At 41.0% G+C, this 20,651-nt stretch overlaps 1 long non-coding RNA gene across 2 annotated transcripts; it reads right to left on the bottom strand.

The window, feature by feature from the left end:
• Positions 1-1,290: 1,290 nt before the first annotated feature.
• LOC308589192 lies at positions 1,291-20,405 on the bottom strand. Of its 2 annotated transcripts, XR_014009145.1 has the most exons (5): positions 20,289-20,405; positions 8,543-8,583; positions 6,855-7,001; positions 3,790-3,944; positions 1,291-2,424 (listed from the first exon to the last, which is right to left on the bottom strand). It is a non-coding gene; the product is annotated as an uncharacterized lncRNA (long non-coding RNA). The 2 variants fall into 2 exon arrangements; XR_014009146.1 differs by lacking the exon at positions 1,291-2,424 and having other exon boundaries at positions 3,616-3,944.
• Positions 20,406-20,651: the final 246 nt, after the last annotated feature.

The following is a 20,651-nucleotide window of genomic DNA, read 5'->3' as shown; positions in this document are numbered from 1 at the left end:
GATGTCCCCTGGCAAGTCTGGGTCTAAGGATCCTGGGCTCTGTTTACACTGCCATTTGCTCATTGCATTTCCAGGGCTGGGTTTTTAATTGTGTGTTCACATGATGTTATCCAAAATGCATATATATTCTGTAATTGTTATAAGATATTACTGTTTGATGTGTTCTGAAAGCAGCTTCACATGGTGGGAGTCCTAAGCCATTCCTAATACATCTCTAGCCAAGATGTGAAAGCCTTGGCATAGGGTAAAGCCATCCTATACTGCTGTGTAGAATAATATTAATAAAATCTATTACCTGCCTTTCACCAGCAGTACCCGGAAACTACAACTAATCCAGAATGCGGCAGCTAGACTGGTGACTGGGAGTGGCCACCAAGACCATATAACACCGGTCCTGAAAGACCTACATTGGCTCCCTGTACGTTTCTGAGCACAATTCAAAGTGTTGGTGTTGACCTTTAAAGCCCTAAATGATCTCGGCCCAATATACCTGAAGGAACATCTCTACCCCCATCATCCAGCCCGGACACTGAGGTCCAGCTCCAAGGGCCTTCTGGCAGTTCCCTCACTGTGAGAAGTGAGGTTACAAGGAACCAGGCAGAGGGCCTTCTCAGTAGTGATGCCCGTCCTGTGGAACGTCCTCCCACCAGATGTCCAGGAAATAATCAACTATCTGCCTTTGAGAAGGCAGCCCTTTTTACGGAAGTTTTTAATGTTTGGTGTTTTGTCGCTTTTTTATATATTCTGTTGGGAGCTGCCCAGAGTGGCTGAGGAAACCCAGCCAGATGGGTGGGGTATAAATAAATTATTATTATTATTATTATTATTATTATTATTATTATTATTATTATTACTACTACTACTACTACTACTACTACTACTACTACTACTACTACAATATTTAATTAGCCATGCTTATGTGAACAGTTATGGGTGGTCACAGAGCTGTGAATGTGCCAGGAAAAAGCAGCAACTTCACTGTGCTCTAAAGCAGTAATCTGAATAAATCCTCAGTAGGAAAGCAGCAGAAAGGGAAGTGCAGAAAACAATGAAAGGAAGAGTTTGCTTAAGAATTGCTTAAGCCCTCCCCCATTCATCCATTACCTTGCAACCTCTTCCTCTTAACTAGGATTCTGAGAGTATGCTTGCTATATCATGGGGTAAAATGTTAAGAGAGGAGGTTTATTGTATTTATTTATTTATTTACAGAATTTATATATCACACTTGGGTACAAAAATGTCTTTCAGGGTTATGGATGTAAACATTTGAAATCTAACATAAAATTCTTTTCAAAAAAACACAAAACCTAAACGTTTTAACCTAGCGCTAAAATGACAGCAGCAAGGAGGGTATCAGAGCTGGGGTGCCAGGACAGAGTTGAACATCTGTTTGTACATATATAGTTTAACATAGTATAGGTGAAAAATGCATGCCCATTTTTTGTTGGATAAGTTACTCATTCCAATTTTGCATAAATTTACACATACATTTACACATTACAATATTTTAATGTCCACTCAGATTTATTCATGCATTATCCTGCATTTGTTTCCACAAGAGTTTTCTCAAATCTTAAAGAAAGGAAGGGATGTTTGAAATAGAGGGCCAAAGCAGGTATGGCGGGGGAATCAGAATGGCTTTGACATTTTGTTTCCAAGAAAGAAAGATAAATGGATAGAGAGGATATTAACAAAAGGATTAAATTGGAAAATTAATACATGATTGTGGTTATAATGGAATACACAACCTTAGATGGCCCATTAATGCCACCATATTTTGATGCTACAATTAAGCTTTGCTTCTTGTAAAAAGGTTGAATGTACTTGGGCTGAACAATGCAATGATAATAACAACAGCCATATAGAAGCTCCCTTCTTTGTTATAACATATAGAAATTGTGTTCTAATTCTGAATTATTATTTTTAAAAAAGCATGGCATATGACCAAAAGCCTATTTGCTCACCATGTTTGGGAATACGGTAGTTTTGCTTGCATAAAATGTAGATCATGTCTGTCTTTATTTTAAAAAATAGATAAATACAAAGGAGAACATACTTTATATTTTAGCTGTACTGATTTGCAAATATTGTTCAATTTAGAAAAAGAGAGAGGGTGTATTCAGGATTGCATCCTAATTGGCAATTTACAATGACCAGCATTATCCTTCAAGAAAGTCAGCTTTTCATATTGAAATTGTGAAGTGTCAAAATGATTGAGAGCAATTGCACAACTATTAATTATGGTTATTTGAAGCTCAGTTCGTGGTAGGTAATGAGGACATTGTTCGTCTATTTGATATCTTTATAGCAGTCATCTTGGACTTCACTGCTCTCTCTCTTTTTTATAAAAGTATCCACGTTTGTTTTGTTTTCTCGGTTTCCACTTTTAAAAAATGAGTTCCAATACAAGCAGGCAAGTTGCTCCTGAAAATAATTTCATTAAAATGGATTAGCTTTCTCTCTGCAGTAATTGGAATAGCACAATTGAGCAAATTTAGTCAGCAAGCAGCATGTGACTGCCTTCACCCTCACTTCCTTTTCTCACAGCAATATACAAATTTTTAAGATGAAATTTTAATTTGTTATTAATAATTTGGAGTTTGCTTTAAAGCTGCATTTTGTGGTATATTTTGTTTTGCTGTTTCTAAGGATGCCCTAACATAAAAGCCCTGTAAGGTTATTGTGCAATGTCACAAACTGTGCTTGCTTACAACTAAGCAATTTCCAACAGACAGAATATCGGCTCCATAACTGTAATTCCACCCCAGAAGAGACTTACTCTATTTATTATTTGTCTGACACATGGCTGCTAAAGGTATGAGTGCCTGATGCCAACCCTGAACCATACAGAGAAGTCAAGTTTCATGTATTGCAGGTCTGATTTTAGGCTGCTACATTCAGTGCAAGATGAGGGTTGGCATTTCAGTTGGAAAGGGTCAAAAGATCTACAGCAATTCTGTTCAGATGCTCCTATCTGGATAAACTCAAGTTTTAAATAGTTGAAAAGCAAACAATATATTCACTTGTTGCTGTTATTTATTAATACCTCATAACGACTACAACACACACACACACACACACACACACACACACACACACACATTTTTGAGCAGAAAGGATTTGAAATCCACACTCAGGCATGAAGCTCACTTGGTGCCCTTGGGCCAGTCACTGTCTCTGAGCCTCACAAGCTTGTTTCAAGGATGAAATGGGAAGTAGGAGGAGGAGAGAGAGGTAGGAAAATATTGTTTAAAAAGATGTAGTCGTAGGTATATCACTGTATTCAAATCTGAATTGTCAAATTGTTTTATTATTGTTGTTATGGTTTTTGTTGTTTGTGTCTTTTGCGGTTGATGTTTGTATCGGAAAAATGATTAAACGTTTTTTGTTTTGTTTTTTTTAAAAAAAGAAGGAAATGGGAAAGCATCTATGTACACCACCATGATTTCTTTGAGTAACAACAACCACCCATTTAAGTGTTTATACCAGGAGCGCTGACCCATCCCCATATATACCCCCATGGGTGGGAAATCAACTAAGCATATTTATATTGCTGTTGCAATCAACTTGTCTACCCCCCCCCCACACATTTCCCTCGCTATGTCATCTATAGGTTCCTAAGCCAAAAAGCAGAATCAGCACCCTCAGCTCTTTTGTGAAGGCTCTTCCATGCTGAATGACATTGTGTACAACTCAGATTTGAAATTAAAGCAGTGCTGACACTGATGCATAAAGATTAAATGACAGTTCATTGGCACAGAGGTCCTTACTGGCATCCTACGTACAGACCTCAAATTCACCTTAAGGAATTCTCCCATGCTTGTGATGTCTCTGCTTGTCATCTGGATGACAGTCCTCCATACTGAATTGTATTTGTTTCCTCCATAGGGAATTTCCTTGTGCATGTGTTTGTTTATTGTTCTTTCTGCTTGCTCTTCTATTCCCTGTAGAAAGGACAAATAAGAAGTGCAAAGCAGCATTTAAATAGTTCCCTATAGAAACAGCTAGTTCCACCATATGCCTTTGAGATTTTAAGCATCTATCGGAAGAAAGAAAAATGAAACGCAGCTGTGGTTCAAGGGGGTTGGGGCAGAGTCAGGGACCTGTTTTTCAGCCTGAGGGCCACATTTGGTCATAGTCAACCTTTTGGAAGCCATATGTCAGTGGGTGGAGCCAGATGCAAAAGCAGACAGAGAAACATAAATAGACCTGTTTGTGGAATCCACATAAGATCTCCTAACAATAATTTATTTGGCTTTAACTTTTCACAGTTGACATATTGTACCATATATAAGCATGGATTTTGCGAGTGGTCAACAGTGTTGAAATAAAAATATATGTCACAGGAAACTAAATCAGGATTTGGAATCACCTATTAAAGCATTAAACTGTAAGCTCCTGCAATGGCAGGGAAGGAACATTCTCCGAAGGCCCTCTCCTTAGCTCATATGAGTGGTAATTTTCCAGATTCTTTGCCTGCAAACACCTGGGCTGGCAAGGAGAGAGCAATGTATTATTGCATACAAAGGGACACTGCCTAAAATCTGGCTTAGTCTGGTCAATGGGTTTCTCCAAACTTAGACATACTTAGAGATGGTATATTAAAGTGCAAGGTCTGCCAACCTGTTCTTTGTGAGCTAACTTTGTGACTACACAAAATAAAAAAATTCCTTCCAGTAGCACCTTAAAGGCCAACTAAGTTAGTTCTTGGTATGAGCTTTCGTGTGCATGCACACTTCTTCAGATACACTGAAACAGAAGTTGCCAGATCCTTCTATATAGAGAGAAGGTGGGGAGGGGTATTACTCAGAAGGGTGGTGGGAATGGGAGATTGGCAGATAGCTGAGATGAGCCTGTTGACAACTCTTAACGACTGCAATAGGTCTTACAGGAAAAGGCAAGGGGTGAGAAGGTGAAAAATGGCTAAGTCATGTATAATGAGATAAGAATCCAATGTCTTTGTTCAGACCAGGTCTCTCCATGGTTTTAAGTTTGGTAATGAGTTGCAATTCAGCAGCTTCTCTTTCCAGTCTATTTCTGAAATTCCTTTGTAGTAAAACAGCTACTTTGAGATCTTGTATAGAATGTCCTGGGAGATTGAAGTGTTCTCCTACTGGTTTCTCTGTTGTTTGTGACTACACAGTTAGGAATGGAAGAGAATTTTGCTTCATTCTTATTTTCAAGTTCCTAATTTACAGTTCCTGGACTCATATGTGGATCAGAAAAGAGTTAACAATCAGAATATATACTTCTCTGAATTTTGGGATGCAGTTCTGTTTTTTAGAATGCATTGAATTGTTTTTTAAGGGGAAAATGCATACATAATGCATATTTTAGAGGATAAGTGCACACAAAACCTTATCCAAAAAAGCTGTTTTAGGACAAAAGAACATATAAAATTAAGTATAATTTAAATGCACAAATTTCATTCATGTTAACAAAAAATCCACGGGAAATGGAACACAATGGGCTTAGAAATGAATACATGTGAAACAGGCATGGAATGGAAATAGGCTGATCCCTCCATCTCTATAAAAAAGGGGACAAAATGTAAATGGATATATTGATTGATAATCTGGCTGTTAAATTTTTCCATATATATATATATGTATACTGCCCTTCATCAAAAGATCAAAGGGTAGGTCACAATATAAAAATACAAAATGAGAACACAAAATACATAACAAAACAAAAACAAACCAATAAAAAGTATTGAATTCATTATGTTAACATTCAAGCAGCTCTTTTCTTGCTTTTCCTTGATGCTTTCTATCTTAGGAACAAAATGGACAAAAGATTTATGGGATGCTGAAGTCATACTTTTCATTTCTTCTTCCCCAATGAAAACAATACATTCTGCTTGGAGGAAATCCAAAACAATAAATAAAATGTCTCTTGTCTTATGCTCCTTAATGATGAAACTCCACCAGGAAGAAAGAGTTATAGGCTGCATGCTTACTCAGAAGTGAGCTTACACCCATGTAAATTATTCACGTGAAATATAAGGTTGCTTCAGACATTGTGTTTTTCTAGATGGATGATCAGATCCCACCCACATTCCGTGGCTGTATCTCATCCACATACTCACTGTGCCCCTGGTTTTTCTCCTACTTAATTCTGATTTAACTCAGATGCTTTCTAAAACTCTAGAAACATGCAAGGACATCTTTGTGTTTCTTCAGTGTGTTTGCACGTTGGATATCTATGTGCACATGCCCATTGACAAAAGACTGTAGCAGAGGTGAACTTGCTGTTGATGTGCTTACACATATGATTGCAGGGAGACCAATTCTGTGCAGTTTTTAGTTTATCCCAATGTGTGCTTCTGCACATTGGTAAAACATGGTGGCACTGTGGTCTAAACCACTGAGCCTCTTGGGCTTGCCAGTCAGAAGGGTGGCAGTTCAAATCCGTGTGATGAGGTGAGCTCCCATTGCTCTGTCCCAGTTTCTGCCAACCTTGCAGTTTGAAAACATATCAATGTGAGTAGATAAATAGGTACCACTATGGCAGGAAGGTAAACAATGTTTTTGTGTACTCTGGCTTCTGTCACAGTGTCCCGTTGCACCAGAAGCGGTTTGGTCATGACCCGGAAAGCTGTCTGTAGACAAACGCTGGCTCCCTTGGCCTGAAAATCGAGGTGAGTGCCGTACCTTTGACTGGATTTAACCATCCAGGGGACCTTTACTTCCAAACAGCAAGACCAATGGTCAGGAATGATGGTCCGTGTAGTCCAGCAATATCGGGAGAGCCATAGATTTTCCTACTCCTGGCCTAGAGCTAGAACTTGTCATTCTTAATAAGGTTTGTTTAGAACTTTTTAAAGAAAAATGTTAAGCCAGTGTTGCACTTACAAAGGGTTGTTTGAAGCGTTCTTCTCTATAGAGAGAGTAGCCCATCTCATTTCCTTTTGTCTATGCTTTCCCATTTGTATTCATTATTCAGATTCCCAACAATTTTTCTTCCTCTTTAGTAGGCACTATGTACCTTCAGCAATGATACTGACATGCAATAAACAAAAGAACACATTCAAGGTCAGTGGACACATTGCTACATTAGTAACCTCAATTTATACTGAAAACATATAGAAAGCATTTCCATATGTTTATCCATTTACCTCACCTTAATACAAATGCTTAAAGCAATTCACAAATTAAAGAAATAGGTATTATTAGGACAACATGATATCTATACAGAAAACAAAAACAAAGACAGCAAAAATATAAGCCACAATAAGAATTTAAAACCAGCAGATATAATTAATCAAGACTGAATTAAAACTAAGCATGAGAAAATAAAACAACATTATTTTCACCTATCACCTAACGCCAAGTGAGTCAGTGTGGTGTGGTGGTTAGAGCAGCATTTCTCAACCTAGAGTCCCCAGTTTTGCTGGTCTTCAAACCCCAAGTTCATGGGCACCTTATACAAGACAGCCCAGGTTTTAAGATTACAGGATAGTCTCTCCTTGTTCTATGGATATATGTTGCCTCTGGTGTGGTAATTCAGGATGGGGATGGATTTATGAAACTCCCTCCCTCCCTCTGCAGTGCCATTGATATATGATTCCTCCTCCCACTTAAAAAGACACATTTTCACGTAACTCTTTTGTAAGGTTGCCATACATCTGGAAAATCCCAGACATGTCCTCTTTCGGGGGCCTACATGCCCATCCGGGGCGGGGGGGGGGGGGTTTAAATTTAGAAGCAAATGGCCAGGTTTGTAGGGGGTTTAATTTTGTGTGTGTGTGTGTGTACTGGTGGTTCAGGTTCAGGCTCTGGTCCTGGCTTTGGTTTGGGTGTGGGTGGCTCAGTGCACAAAAGAAGAAGAGTCAGGGCAGCAAGCAGAGCTCACAGCCAGGAAAGCTTCTTCCCTGCGTGTCTGCTCTGCCCATCCACTGAGCTGCCCTTTCCCTCCCGCAAGCAGGAGGGGATGGGGCAGTTTGCAGAGCTGACAGGCAGGGAAATTACCATTGGGGGGAATTTTTAAAAATTGGCAAAATGCCTGATTTTTAACTCTGGAAATGTGGCAACCCTATCTTTGGGGGGGAACTGATTTGCTAAGGTCTATTGGTCTATAAGGCTGGTTATAAATGATGAGGTGACTCTCTGTCTTGAATCATAGAACCAAAGAATTCTAGAGGTGGAAGAAACCAAGAGGGTCATCTAGTCCAAGCCCCTGCAGTGCAGTACAGTGGTACCTCGGGTTACAGACGCTTCAGGTTACAGACTCTGCTAACCCAGAAATAGTACCTCAGGTTAAGAACTTTGCTTCAGGATGAGAACAGAAATCACACGGTGGCAGCAGCGGGAGGCCCGATTAGCTAAAGTGGTACCTCAGGTTAAGAACAGTTTCAGGTTAAGAACGGACCTCCGGAATGAATTAAGTTCTTAACCCGAGGTAGCACTGTAATCTGTTGCCAGTATAGGGCTCAAACCCTTGACCCTGAGATTAGGAGTATTGTGCTCTACCAACTGAGCTATCCCATATATATTGATATGGTTTTATTTTTAATTATCTTTTTAATTAGCTTTATAATTACCTTTATGGCTATTGTGCATATGTTGTCAACTTCCCTGGTATCTATGATGAAAGATGGTTAAAAATAGACTTGAACAAACAAACATCTGTATAGGGTGACTGTCTGTTCTAATTAAGTTATTATGACAGTGATCTATAGCATGTAAGCATACTTAACATGTATACATAAATGTGTAGGTAGAATTTTTTCTCCTTCCACATGATTTATGTCCTATCAAAACATTCTCCCTTTTTCTTTTATTGTAACTTGTCTTTTGATTTCAAAGTGCCTTCTGCAAATACTTATGATAATTGAGCACATTGTTCGGTACATCACAAACAATCTTTTTTGACTCCCTGCTGTCCATAGCCACTATTAATTAAAAGCATACATAAAACAGACATCTTCCCTTGTGAGCTCTCACACTGAACAAATGGTCTAATAAAGAGAGTGTGAATAATTGTCTGGTGTTTAAAAGAAAATGAAATGAAAGGTAAAATTACTCCAGGTTGGGTAATTCCAGGTTTCACATGTGCAACAACCAGCACTAGGATGTTGCAATCTTTAGGTGAGCAATCATTAAAGGGAGAAAGGTATAATGCTTCAAGGTGGGAGATTGATTTTGTTTGTCTGATGGTCCTTGAACACTAATTCAATATGGCTGATGCTATACACCACTTATGGAGTATTGCCAATCTCCATCATATTTAGTCCAAATAGCAGAACAAGGATAAGAAGGATGAGCACAGGCACATATCCCAAAGACTGCAGCAGCAGCAGCAACAATTTTCCATCTCCACTACATGCTAAAATCCATTTATTGTTGTCTTTCTCCCTACTGCTGGTTTAATGCTGTAATGCACCAAAGCAGGCATCAATAACATGTGGTCCTCCAGATGTTTTGGGACCACAGCTTCCAATACCCATGCCCATAGGCCTGGGCTGATGGAAACTGTAGTCCAACAATAATTGGAAGGCAATAGGTCCCCCACCCATGCACTAAATCATTCCCTTGGGAAACTGGTCACTAGATTTAATGTGACTTTTAGCTATTACATTGTGGGGACACAATTGTGATTAGGGCCTGTGACTGCTTTGTGCTTGCACGGATGCAAAGAAGCTCAGTCCTGCAGCAGGTGTCTGGTCAGTGGCCCCATGCTGTCCTTGCTGCCTCACATAAAACCGAGGAGAAGTAGCATGGAGAGGAGGCAGAGGTCAGTGCTGGTGCCTGGGTACAGACAATGATGACTACAAAGCCTAAGCTGGAGGCAGAACCATTCCTGAATCTGAAGGTGGGACTTAACCCTCTTCGAGATATGGATATGCTCGTACCCCTTCCAATCTGCGCCCCATCCCGAGGGACGAAGGTAGGGTGAGCAAGGATTACTCACCTCCGTCACTGGTGTTGTGCAATGCCAGGTCTATAGGCAAAAAAAACGCCACCCTGCGAGACTTCTTCACCTCGCAGGGGGTTGACCTGGCTTGTGTGACGGAGACCTGGGTGCGCGAAGGGGAAACTGTTACCTTACGAGAGATGGCGCCCCCAGGTTTCTCCGTCCTCCACCAGTCGCGGACTGTGGGCCGGGGGGGGAGGGGTGGCATTATTAATCCGAGAAGACTGTTCTTTCAGGGCTCTACCATCGCCATCGATCCCCGGCATTGAATGTGTTGGCCTAGTGTGGGGCTCCGAGGTGAGCTTGGCTGTCTGGCTGGTGTACCGGCCACCTAGCGCACCAGCAGCCACCCTGTCAGGCCTGTTGGAGGCGGTGGCCGGCTGGGCCTTGGAGTTCCCCAACCTATTGGTACTGGGGGACTTCAACATCCATGCTGATGCCACTCCCTCCTCACAGGCTCTGGACCTGGTGTCTTCCATGGCGACACTAGGGCTCTCCCAGTTTGTTTCGGGCCCCACACATCAAGCAGGCCACACGCTGGATTTGATCTTTGGCGCCGGTATAGATGTGATCATGTCTCCCTCGATGAAGGTGCCATGGTCTGATCACTACGCACTGAAAGCCAGGATTGATTTTCCACCCCCACCCCGCTTAGGTGGCGAGCCAATTTGGGCTCGCCCGCGGAGGCTGATGGACCCTGATAGATTCCGTCACGCCTTGCGGGACCTTGCTCCCCCTGGCGACTCATTGACTGAGCTTGTTGAGGGCTGGAATACCCAGCTCCTGGCAGCCATCGATGAGATCGCACCTAAGCGCCCTCTGCGACCCCGCAGAAACCGGGCCCCCTGGTTTACCGAGGAGCTTCGGAAAATGAAGCGTGACCTCAGACGGCTAGAGCGAGTATGGCGGGGTGCCCGTGACGGAGCCTCAAGAACATCTTATAGGGTTTTTATGAAAACCTATGAGATGGCAGTGAAGGCCGCTAAGAAGTCTTACTTCTCGGCCTCCATTGCATCCGCTAGCTCTCGCCCGGCGCAATTATTTAGTATAATTCGGTCTTTAACGTCCCTTGAAGGACAGCCAAATTTAAATAACAATCTGACACACAGCTGTGAGGCATTTGCGAGCTTTTTTGTGGAGAAGGTCCTGTTGCTCCGCCATGACCTCCCTGCCAATTTGGATACAATAAAGGAACTGGAGGCCCTCGACTGTCCTCGGGTCCAGTATTGGACCACTTTGACCGGATATCCCCAGCCGATGTGGACAGATTCCTCCAAGCTGGAAAGCCCACCACCTGTCCTCTTGACCCGTGCCCGTCATGGCTGATTAGAGCGTGTCCAGACGAGGTGCGGGCCCCCCTGGGGGATATCATCAATTTGTCCCTTGGCACCGGGATATTCCCAGGGGAACTGAAGGAGGCGGTGGTGCGTCCGCTCTTAAAGAAAACATCATTAGATCCCTTAGATCTATCCAATTAGATCCCTTAGATCTATCCAATATCTCGAATCTTCCATTCCTGGGTAAGGTGATTGAGAGAGCGGTTGCTGAACAGCTTGGTAGGTTCCTGGATGAAACATCTGCTTTGGATCCATTCCAGTCCGGCTTCCGTGCTGGCCATGGGACCGAGACGGCTCTGGTCGCCCTAACAGATGATCTCCGCAGACAGCTGGATCGAGGCGGGTCGGGGCTGCTGATTCTTCTAGATCTGTCAGCAGCTTTCGACATGGTCGATCACGAACTCCTGGACCACCGCCTTGCCGACGTGGGGATCCAGGGCACAGTCCTTCAATGGCTGCACTCGTTTCTCTCTGATCGGGGACAGAGGGTGGCGCTTGGGGGGGAATTGTCATCGCGTCACTCCTTGGTGTGTGGAGTGCCTCAGGGTGCGATTCTCTCCCCGATGCTTTTTAACATCTTTATGCGCCCCCTCGCCCAGCTTGTCCGGAGTTTTGGGCTGGGTTGCCATCAGTATGCTGATGACACCCAACTCTATCTGTTGATGGATGGCCATCCTAACTCGGCCCTAGACACACTGACCAGATGTCTGGAAGCTGTGGCTGGATGGTTACGTGGGAGCCGGTTGAAGTTAAATCCTTCGAAGACAGAGGTCCTCTGGCTGGGACGGGACGATATGGGATTGAGGGGGCAACTCCCATCTCTTGCGAGGGTGCAATTAGTGCCAACACCGTCCGTTAGGAGTTTGGGTGTAATCTTCGATACCTCCCTCTCTATGGAGGCGCAGATTACAGCTATAACAAAGGCGGCATTTTTCCATCTCCGCCAAGCTAAGCAGTTGGCCCCTTATCTCTCTCGCCCTGACCTAGCCACTGTGATCCATGCGACGGTCACCTCCAGACTGGATTATAGTAACTCGCTCTACGTGGGGCTGCCCTTGAGACTGACCCAGAAACTCCAGCGGGTGCAGAATGCCGCGGCGAGACTCCTTATGGGGTCTTCGCTGCGAGATCACATTCATCCGGTACTATACCAGCTGCACTGGCTCCCGGTGGAGTACAGGATCAGGTTTAAGGTGCTGGTTTTAACCTTTAAAGCCCTATACGGCCTAGGACCCTCGTACCTACGGGACCGCCCCTCCTGGTATGCCCCACAGAGAAACCTACGGTCTGCAAACAATAACACCCTCAAGGTCCCAGGCCTCAGAGAGGTTAGGCTGGCCTCAACTAGAGCCAGGGCCTTCTCGGCTGCGGCTCCAACCTGGTGGAACGCTCTGTCACAAGAGACTAGGGCCCTGCGGGACCTGACATCTTTCTGCAGGGCCTGCAAGACAGAGTTGTTCCACCAGGCCTTTGGTCAGGGCGCAGCCTGACTCCCTCCTCTGGCAACCTGCACAGAATTTTGTTTAATCGGTTGCCATCAATTTGATTTTAAATAATTTTTATAATGAAATATTTTTAGAATGATTATTTGATTGTTTATTTGATTGTTGTTAGCCGCCCTGAGCCCGGCTCAGCTGGGGAGGGCGGGATATAAATAAAATTTATTATTATTATTATTATTATTATTATTATTATTATTATTATTATTCCTTCTGGGGGGACAGCCTACTAAAGATAAACCATCTTTCTGGTAGAAGAGGACTGGGGGCAATTTCAGATGTTCAGCAACATTGGATAAAGTTGGTGTGATGCATGTTGAGGACTGCTAGGGCACTGTTGCACAAAAGAAGGTGAGGGGGAATATACTATGAAACGTAAACAAAACACATAGCTTGCAGTATTATAATTGAGATTATCTATTCTAGACTTTCTGTGCCTGAAGAGCAAAATGGAACCAACCATCCACCACCTCTCTCTGCGGTAAGAGAAGGCAAGGCTCTGGCATTGGGGCCTTTTTAAAAAAGCAAAGTTTGAGATACACATTCCTCTGTATTGTCTTAATCAAAGTAGTGGTGAGCTGAAATAGCCATCCCCATTTCATCATCCCACTCTCTGGGGGCAAATTGAGGCTGGCTATTTCAGTTCCATTTTCATTTTGGTTCCATTTTGTGGCCATTTTAGTTCCAAATTTGTGTGTGTGTCATGATTCAACTACCAAACCCCCCCCCCCCATTTCAAGAGGGTGTAACTCACCATTCTAACAGGAATGTTTTTAAATTACCCTTTCTCTTTCTTTTCCTTGGAACACTTTTTTGGTACCTCTTTATAAAGCCACTGGCGCTAGCTTTCGTGGTGTGGAATGAAAGCAGCAGTGGGCCTCTGGCTTCCACCACTCTACTTATAGAGAATGCATTTAGAAGACCAGTGCTTGTTCTCTTCAGGCTTCACACAATCCTAGACATAGGTTGTCTGTGAATTCAATGTGAGGCTCACTAACAAGCTGTTAACAAAGCACAATCATGCCACTAAGTTTGTTATTCCATCTTCCAAGTCTTCAACTCTTCCTACTTCAAATCCTCTAAGGAAACAAGCTATATAATTTGAGACACAAGCTTTTCCCCAGAGTCTATTCCTTTGTACCCTCAAGATTGAACTGTGTTGGAACTCTAGTGGGGATACAAGTCAAAAGTTATAGTCAGAACCTGAACTTTACAGTGAGAGGGTTCTGGATCTTATAGCTTTCTATATTTGCCGAGTGCTTTTTAATCCAAAAGTGTCAATGCCCTGGGAGACTTCTTTCCCCAGAATGAAAAAGTACATAAAAGACAAAGGAGAGGGAAGAAGGAGACAAACTGGAAGAAACAGCAGTAGCATGTTCCAATTCTTTCTTTCAACAACCCATCTTTTTCTTTTATTAAAAAAAGAAAAGGTGGTGAGGAGAATAACATTTACTGCCCACATGCATTTCATATAATATACCACAAAGGATTTTTTTTTAAAAAAACAATGGTTTTTGGAGATCCAGAAGTTGATGTTATAGAACCAATGTGCTTCTCTCTCTCTCAGAGCCATATGTGGATGACTTTTAACTCTTAACTTCTCCCAACCTTGAGCTCCCAGATGTTACTGGACTATCATGCTCATCATCTGTGACCCTCGCCCATGCTGACTGGGGATGTTACCAGTTACCAAGACTCCATTTTGAACTTAACCCTATTAGATCTTCATAATTAGTCAAATGGAGATGCCTGCTCGACATCCGAACTTGAGCCCCTCAAAATGTTGTGTCCCCATCTTACCTTCCATATTTGATTCAGGGGTTCACAATGCCCTCAACAGAAAGACAATGTTTACATGTTGTAAGCATAGTACCATTGGCAGACTTGCTTTTTCAAATAGCCCCAAAAAGAAGGATTGATGGGAATGGAATACAATATAAACCAGCTGTATAAGGAAATTAACAGATCATAAGCATACTGAGGCTGCAGTCCTCCACAAGGTTACCGGGGGGGGGGGGGTAAGTCTCACTGAACTCGATGAAGCTTACTTCCAAGTATATGAGAACTAGAGCTTATCAAAAACTGAGGCAGAGCTGGAACATGATATGTTAAGGTGAAATATTCTGAGACAGCCTGAAAATTATGCTTTTTGATGGTAGTGATGTGATGACAATGAGAAAAGGTATAGGAAAGACTAGAAGCTAGTGACAGTAGAGCAAGACAGACAGGGGAACAGATTGTGGTAGATGCAGAAAATATGTGGCATATATTCGCCAGCTTTTATTTGAACTGAGTTAACCTTAGGGATGAGCCATGTGACTATTTATGAGGTAGAAAAGTGACATTAGTTTTTGACCAGGCCTTGAGACAGTGTGAGGTTCTGTAACTGTGTAAGTGCCTTAATTTAATTTATGAGCTGTTTAATTTAAATGGTAGTCCTTGCTTCTGAGCAATGCTATCCCTGGTTGTTTTAAATTATTGGTTTTAGTTACTTTATTGTAGTTGCAGTTTGGAGGTACTGATTTTTTCTTATTTTAACTTATGTATGCATTTTCAGCCTAAGGCCGACTGATGAAAGGAGGGATATAAATGCCAAAAATAAATAAAATAATACATCAAATGAATTTTCATACAACAATTACATATAGAATGTTAATTTTACATTGAAGGGGGCTTTTCAAAATTAATTTCCACATACTGTAATGAAGTGGTCTTGTGCAGTAATCTCCATGTGATTCAACCATAAGTTGCCACATGCTGAAATAATAAAAGCTTAAATGAAATAATAACAGAATTTCACAGAATGTGGTAACAAGCAGATTTGCTTCTTAAGGCCTGTTCTGGAAGATCATTTACTGCACAAATATTGTCGCAAAGTTAGTTTAGCATCTTATGAACCAATCCATAGCATTCAGCTAAATAATAATAATAATAATAATAATAATAATAATAATAATAATAATAAGTATTAGACTGCTTGAGCACTTTTTAGCCTCCCTCAAAGAATTTAAAACTTATCACAATATTTTAAAGTCAGATTTAGGGACAAGATCACAATTTTTAAGCATTAGTGATTCATATAGTTAGGAATGTACAGATAAGTCTAATTCCAGTCTAAGTCAGTTTCACATGTGTTTGTTTGTAAATATATTTATTCACATTTCTGCATTACTCTTGTGAAGTTAAAAAAAATCATTTGCTAACTTATTTGAAGGGAAATCTATACTTAAATCTGTATTTTGTATCTGTGTTCACATTTCTAAAATAAATTTATCCTCAAAATTCTTATGCATTTTGTCACATTTTCCAATCTAAGAACTATTGTAAAACCCAGAGAAGTGTGAAACTCTATGAATAACTCTGTTCCTATCTGTGTATTATTCCAGGAGGTGTAAATTAGGCTGATTCACCTAAAAATAACGATTGAATGAAAAATTGCCCTAACCCTAGATACAGAGTTACTTCAGCTGTAAAAAAAAAAACCTCAGCTGACAAAAAAGGTCTTGATATTTTGTTTTATTTCAATACGAAATCAGACCAGATGTAATTCTCCAGCCCATGACTATTTTCCATTGGAGTCCACAATACTAGTTAAGTTCATCCAATTTATACTGCAGAATCCAAAGGGGATTCTGAACGGTCATTCATAAAAGGTTTGCAAGGAGAGTTTTGTAAAAATAATAATAAATCAAAGCTCCAACGGTTTGGATACCATGCAAAGGGTTCTTGAAGGCCCATATATTCTGTTGATCCATGGTGATGGTGGCAAAGCCTCTTGGTCTGAGATTGGAACTTCAATCTATTTGTCCAGGAGAGGCAAGTTTCTTACATTAGAGACATGGTGTAATGATTACAAAGAAAAGTGGGGGGAAATGAAGAAAAAACCCACAAAAACAGAATACTTGGGCTTTAGACAAAGAGGAAGACATAAAAAGTAAATGTCCTCTATCACTTTTAAAGTGTGAGATGTACATTTGTTACGTTTCTCCCCTCTGCCCCTTCTGGTTAATGGAGTGGAGAGGAAACACTTGAGGCCATGTTCCTTACAACAATCACTATATTACATTTCTGCTTGACAAAACTGCTTTCTGGAAGAATAAAAGAGATTAGAAAAGAGGACCTTTCCTACTCATTTTTAGAATTTATCCCTATGTTCCACTGTCTTATACTCTCCTGGCTTAAAAAAATAAAAAATAATAATTGAGACAAACACTTACAGGCCTTATTTATTACAGGAAATTCCTTTTGTTAAATAAAGAACCAGCAACTGGTAAAGAGAACAGGTATGTTTCAGAACATTAGAGCCATAAAAATAGGTGGACTCTGCCTTTTCGGTTCAAAAGGGACCCTAAAGAAAACAGACACACATAAAAAGGAAAATAATCTACATAAAAGGATATGAGGAAGTAATGGCTTGCTTTGGCTGTAACACCAAACTACGGTTTAGAATCATGAGCATATGCCTTGGTCATGTGCTCTTTCCCTTCCTCCTATGACACTACTGCAAAAAGGAGATCAGAAGCTTTTATTTCTATTTTCAGTTAACAATATTTTGGTGTTAGATCCTTCACTCTAACCTATGAATAATTTCAACTATGGCTTATTGAAACAACCTAGCATCACGAGCTCCAGTATAAGGTTGGCTTGTTTCACAAGAAACCAAAGTTAAGAGTGACTGACCACAGTTTTTCTGGGCTTGGACATAATGATAAACCGTGATTAGCTAATGAAGGAAGTTAAAGCTTCTGATTTCATTGTGGCAATGCAGGAGGTTTGGTGAAAAGAAAGAAAGTGTTTGAATCTGAGGCTCACATAAATCTGTACCATAGTTAAAAGTTAACAGTTACCTGTCTGACATTTGCATTTTAAGTCTTTTGCATATTTGTTTGAAGATAATTTTACCATTCTCATATGATATGCCAAGTTTAAATTAGTTTATTCTCATGTATTACTGTGGAAAACCACCTATCTATCTACCTATCTACCTACCTATCTACCTACCTATCTATTTGTCTCACTAACTATCTGGCAGAGTCTGATATATTTCACATGGGGGCAATCCATTTGAAACCCCTCCCTACCTGTGTTCTCATCATGCTGGTTTATGATGTACCAAAACAAATAATCTTATTTATGCAACTGAAAGCAGGGCACGACCACCTTACAGTTTTAGAGACACAGAGGCACTTCCACTTGCAGCTAATTGTGAAATAAGACATGCCACTTACCAAGCTGTTTTGAGAATTTTGGAGCCCATGTTACTGTCTCTGTGGTAATTACAGTGACGTTTATCAACCAATCCAACAAGATGTTTTAAGACACTGGAGCTTCCCTTGTGGTATCCCACTTGGAACATTACAATCAACTCTAATTTAACATAAAACTAGGCAGAACAGAACTGGTTCTGTTCTAAAATCTGGTAGGATGGGAAGAAATCCATTAACTACCTCAATCTGTTACAATGGTCCTCATTAAATTCTCATTCTTACTATAGTTCAAGCACAGGACAATGTCTCCGCCCCCAAAATAACAATATTCAATCACATTTTCCCCCTTGACACCCAGTGATGGCAGGGCCAGAGTATACAGTTTTTATATGCTTGCCAGGCAGCCAAGCTATGCAACTTAAACAGATTTTAGACATTGTTAAAATGCTTCTGTTACAGAGGCCATCCTGGAACATGGCTACAAAATATATTTGATGTTTCTTTTTCAAAGCTTAAAATAAATAAATAACTGGAAGTACTAGAAACTGCAGAATTCTTATCTCCCCCTCCTTCTTGGTGTACATACCTAAGTGTCTGTAACAGACATACAAAATTTCAACAGGATAGCATATCACTACATTGGCTGGATGGAAATGCTTCAGAAATGAGAGAGTAACATGCATTCATGGGAAAAATAAGAAGACCACATCTGAAAGGAGGCCCAGAAGACTCTAATGTTCAAAATGATGGGTCATTTTCTGATAATAAAATCCTTCTTGTATAACAACTTTTAATATTTTCTTATTCTTCTGCTCATGGGAGAGATACTTTTCCTGCTGAAAAGAGGTGACACCTCAAAACAATGCACTGAATTTGCAGGTATTGTTTTTCGAGCACTGACTGTAACACTCACACAAACCGACACCCCCCCCCCCATCTGCAGGGGACCACAGCATGCTGGTCAATTTAGCAAGCGGGGAATTGATACATTAAAAACTAAAGTGGGGGGAGGGGGCAAGATGAATCTCGTTATGGAACATAGCCGTATCATTTCAAAAAGCCATTTCTGGTACAGGTTGCTGTGTGTTGAGGCAGTAATTAGACATAAAAGCTAAGTACTGGAGAGGAATGGGTGGCAGTGCCATAATTTGTTGGGCACCACAAAATGAATGGTATTTGTTGCTCATGCTTCATTTTTGCAGAACATTTTGCATTTTGATGGGATAAGTATATGGAAAAATGTGCCAGATATGATTGGCCTTCCTGCATCTCCTTTGTAAATGGCTTGTTTCCTGTTATTATAGAACGGCATGTTAAACTGCCAGAAGGGGGTTTCAGGTTGTAATGGTACACTGCCCACTGCAATACAACAGGGGAAGAACTAAGAAGGATCCCATTAATCAAGCTTCAAGCCAACATATTCTTCTTTCTGCTGGTCTGCTCTTTTGTCATCTTCTAGCTTATTTCCTGTAAGCTTCATGTCTTGAATGAGACTTGAAAAGACGGCAGCTTTTCAGACTCTCATAAAAGCTTTCACTGATTTCCCGTTCCGTGCCAAAATTCTGTCAATATTAAGCAACAAGCACCTGAGCCTCCTTTATTATATAGGAGTATGTGCCCATGACTAATGCAAAGTGTTTGTTGCATCAAGCTCACACAGAAAAGAAGCCTTTGCTACACTATACTCTGTAAGGGCGTTTTAAATAAAAAAAGAATGCTAATTTCTCATTAACAACGGGTGACTGACACAGCTGACGGCTGTCGGTGACAGCCCATCCACCACAAATTAATTGTTTCTAAGTTGGGTTTTGATGCGATCACTTAAAAATTAGTTTGAGAGCCTGCTTCCAACAAAGACATTAGCAGCAGTGTAGTTTTATGTCAGTGGTGGAGGGAGAGGGAGGGAGGGAGGGAGGGAGGGAAAGTAAACGTTGCCTGAAGTTCCAGCTTTTGCCAATGATGAAACACTTCATTTTTGGCTTGTGAAAGGCTAGGACAGTCCTACTCTTTTTATTTACAAAGGTTTAGATTAAACTTTCATGCCTAGCTACAGAAGGCTAAAGTCAAGGAAGTGAAGGAACCAGCAAAGGGTGTTACATCATGATAATTATTGCATTTGTCAGTATACATGGTCCCACCAGCGACAAAAGGAGAAGTTAGGAAGGACAAGCTATTTTGGAATGTGTGTGTTTCAGAAATCCTCAAATTGTTATGAACAAAGCCCATCATCTTCTTAATTTCCCCTTGGCTTTTAATAGTTTAATCCCAGACCTACTTTCTTCCTTTTCCTGTTCTCACATGTTTACAAATATATTGCAAATTGTTCTAACCTTTTGTATATCGTATATTATTAATAGTAGTATTCTTCTGGTATATTTTAAGGTAGAGTTGTTGTTGTTGTTGTTGTTGTTGTTGTTGTTGTTGTTGTTGCTGCTGCTGCTGCTGCTGCTGCTGCTATTTATTTATTTTATATAATGCCCTATGCCTGGGGGTCTCAGGACGGTTCACAGAATAAAATCAAAATATAAAACAAAGTACATAATAAAAACAAAAATGACAACCCAATAATTCCTCCAACACACACACACACACACACACACACACACACACACACTTTAAAAGAGCATAGGGTGTAAATCAAATCAACCAAAGGCCTAGTTAAAAGGGAATATTTTTGCCTGGCACCTAAAGGT

Source organism: Podarcis bocagei, assembly GCF_964188305.1.
Source record: "Podarcis bocagei genome assembly, chromosome: 6".
NCBI lineage: Eukaryota > Metazoa > Chordata > Lepidosauria > Squamata > Lacertidae > Podarcis > Podarcis bocagei.
This window is presented reverse-complemented; position numbering and strand designations above follow the sequence as displayed.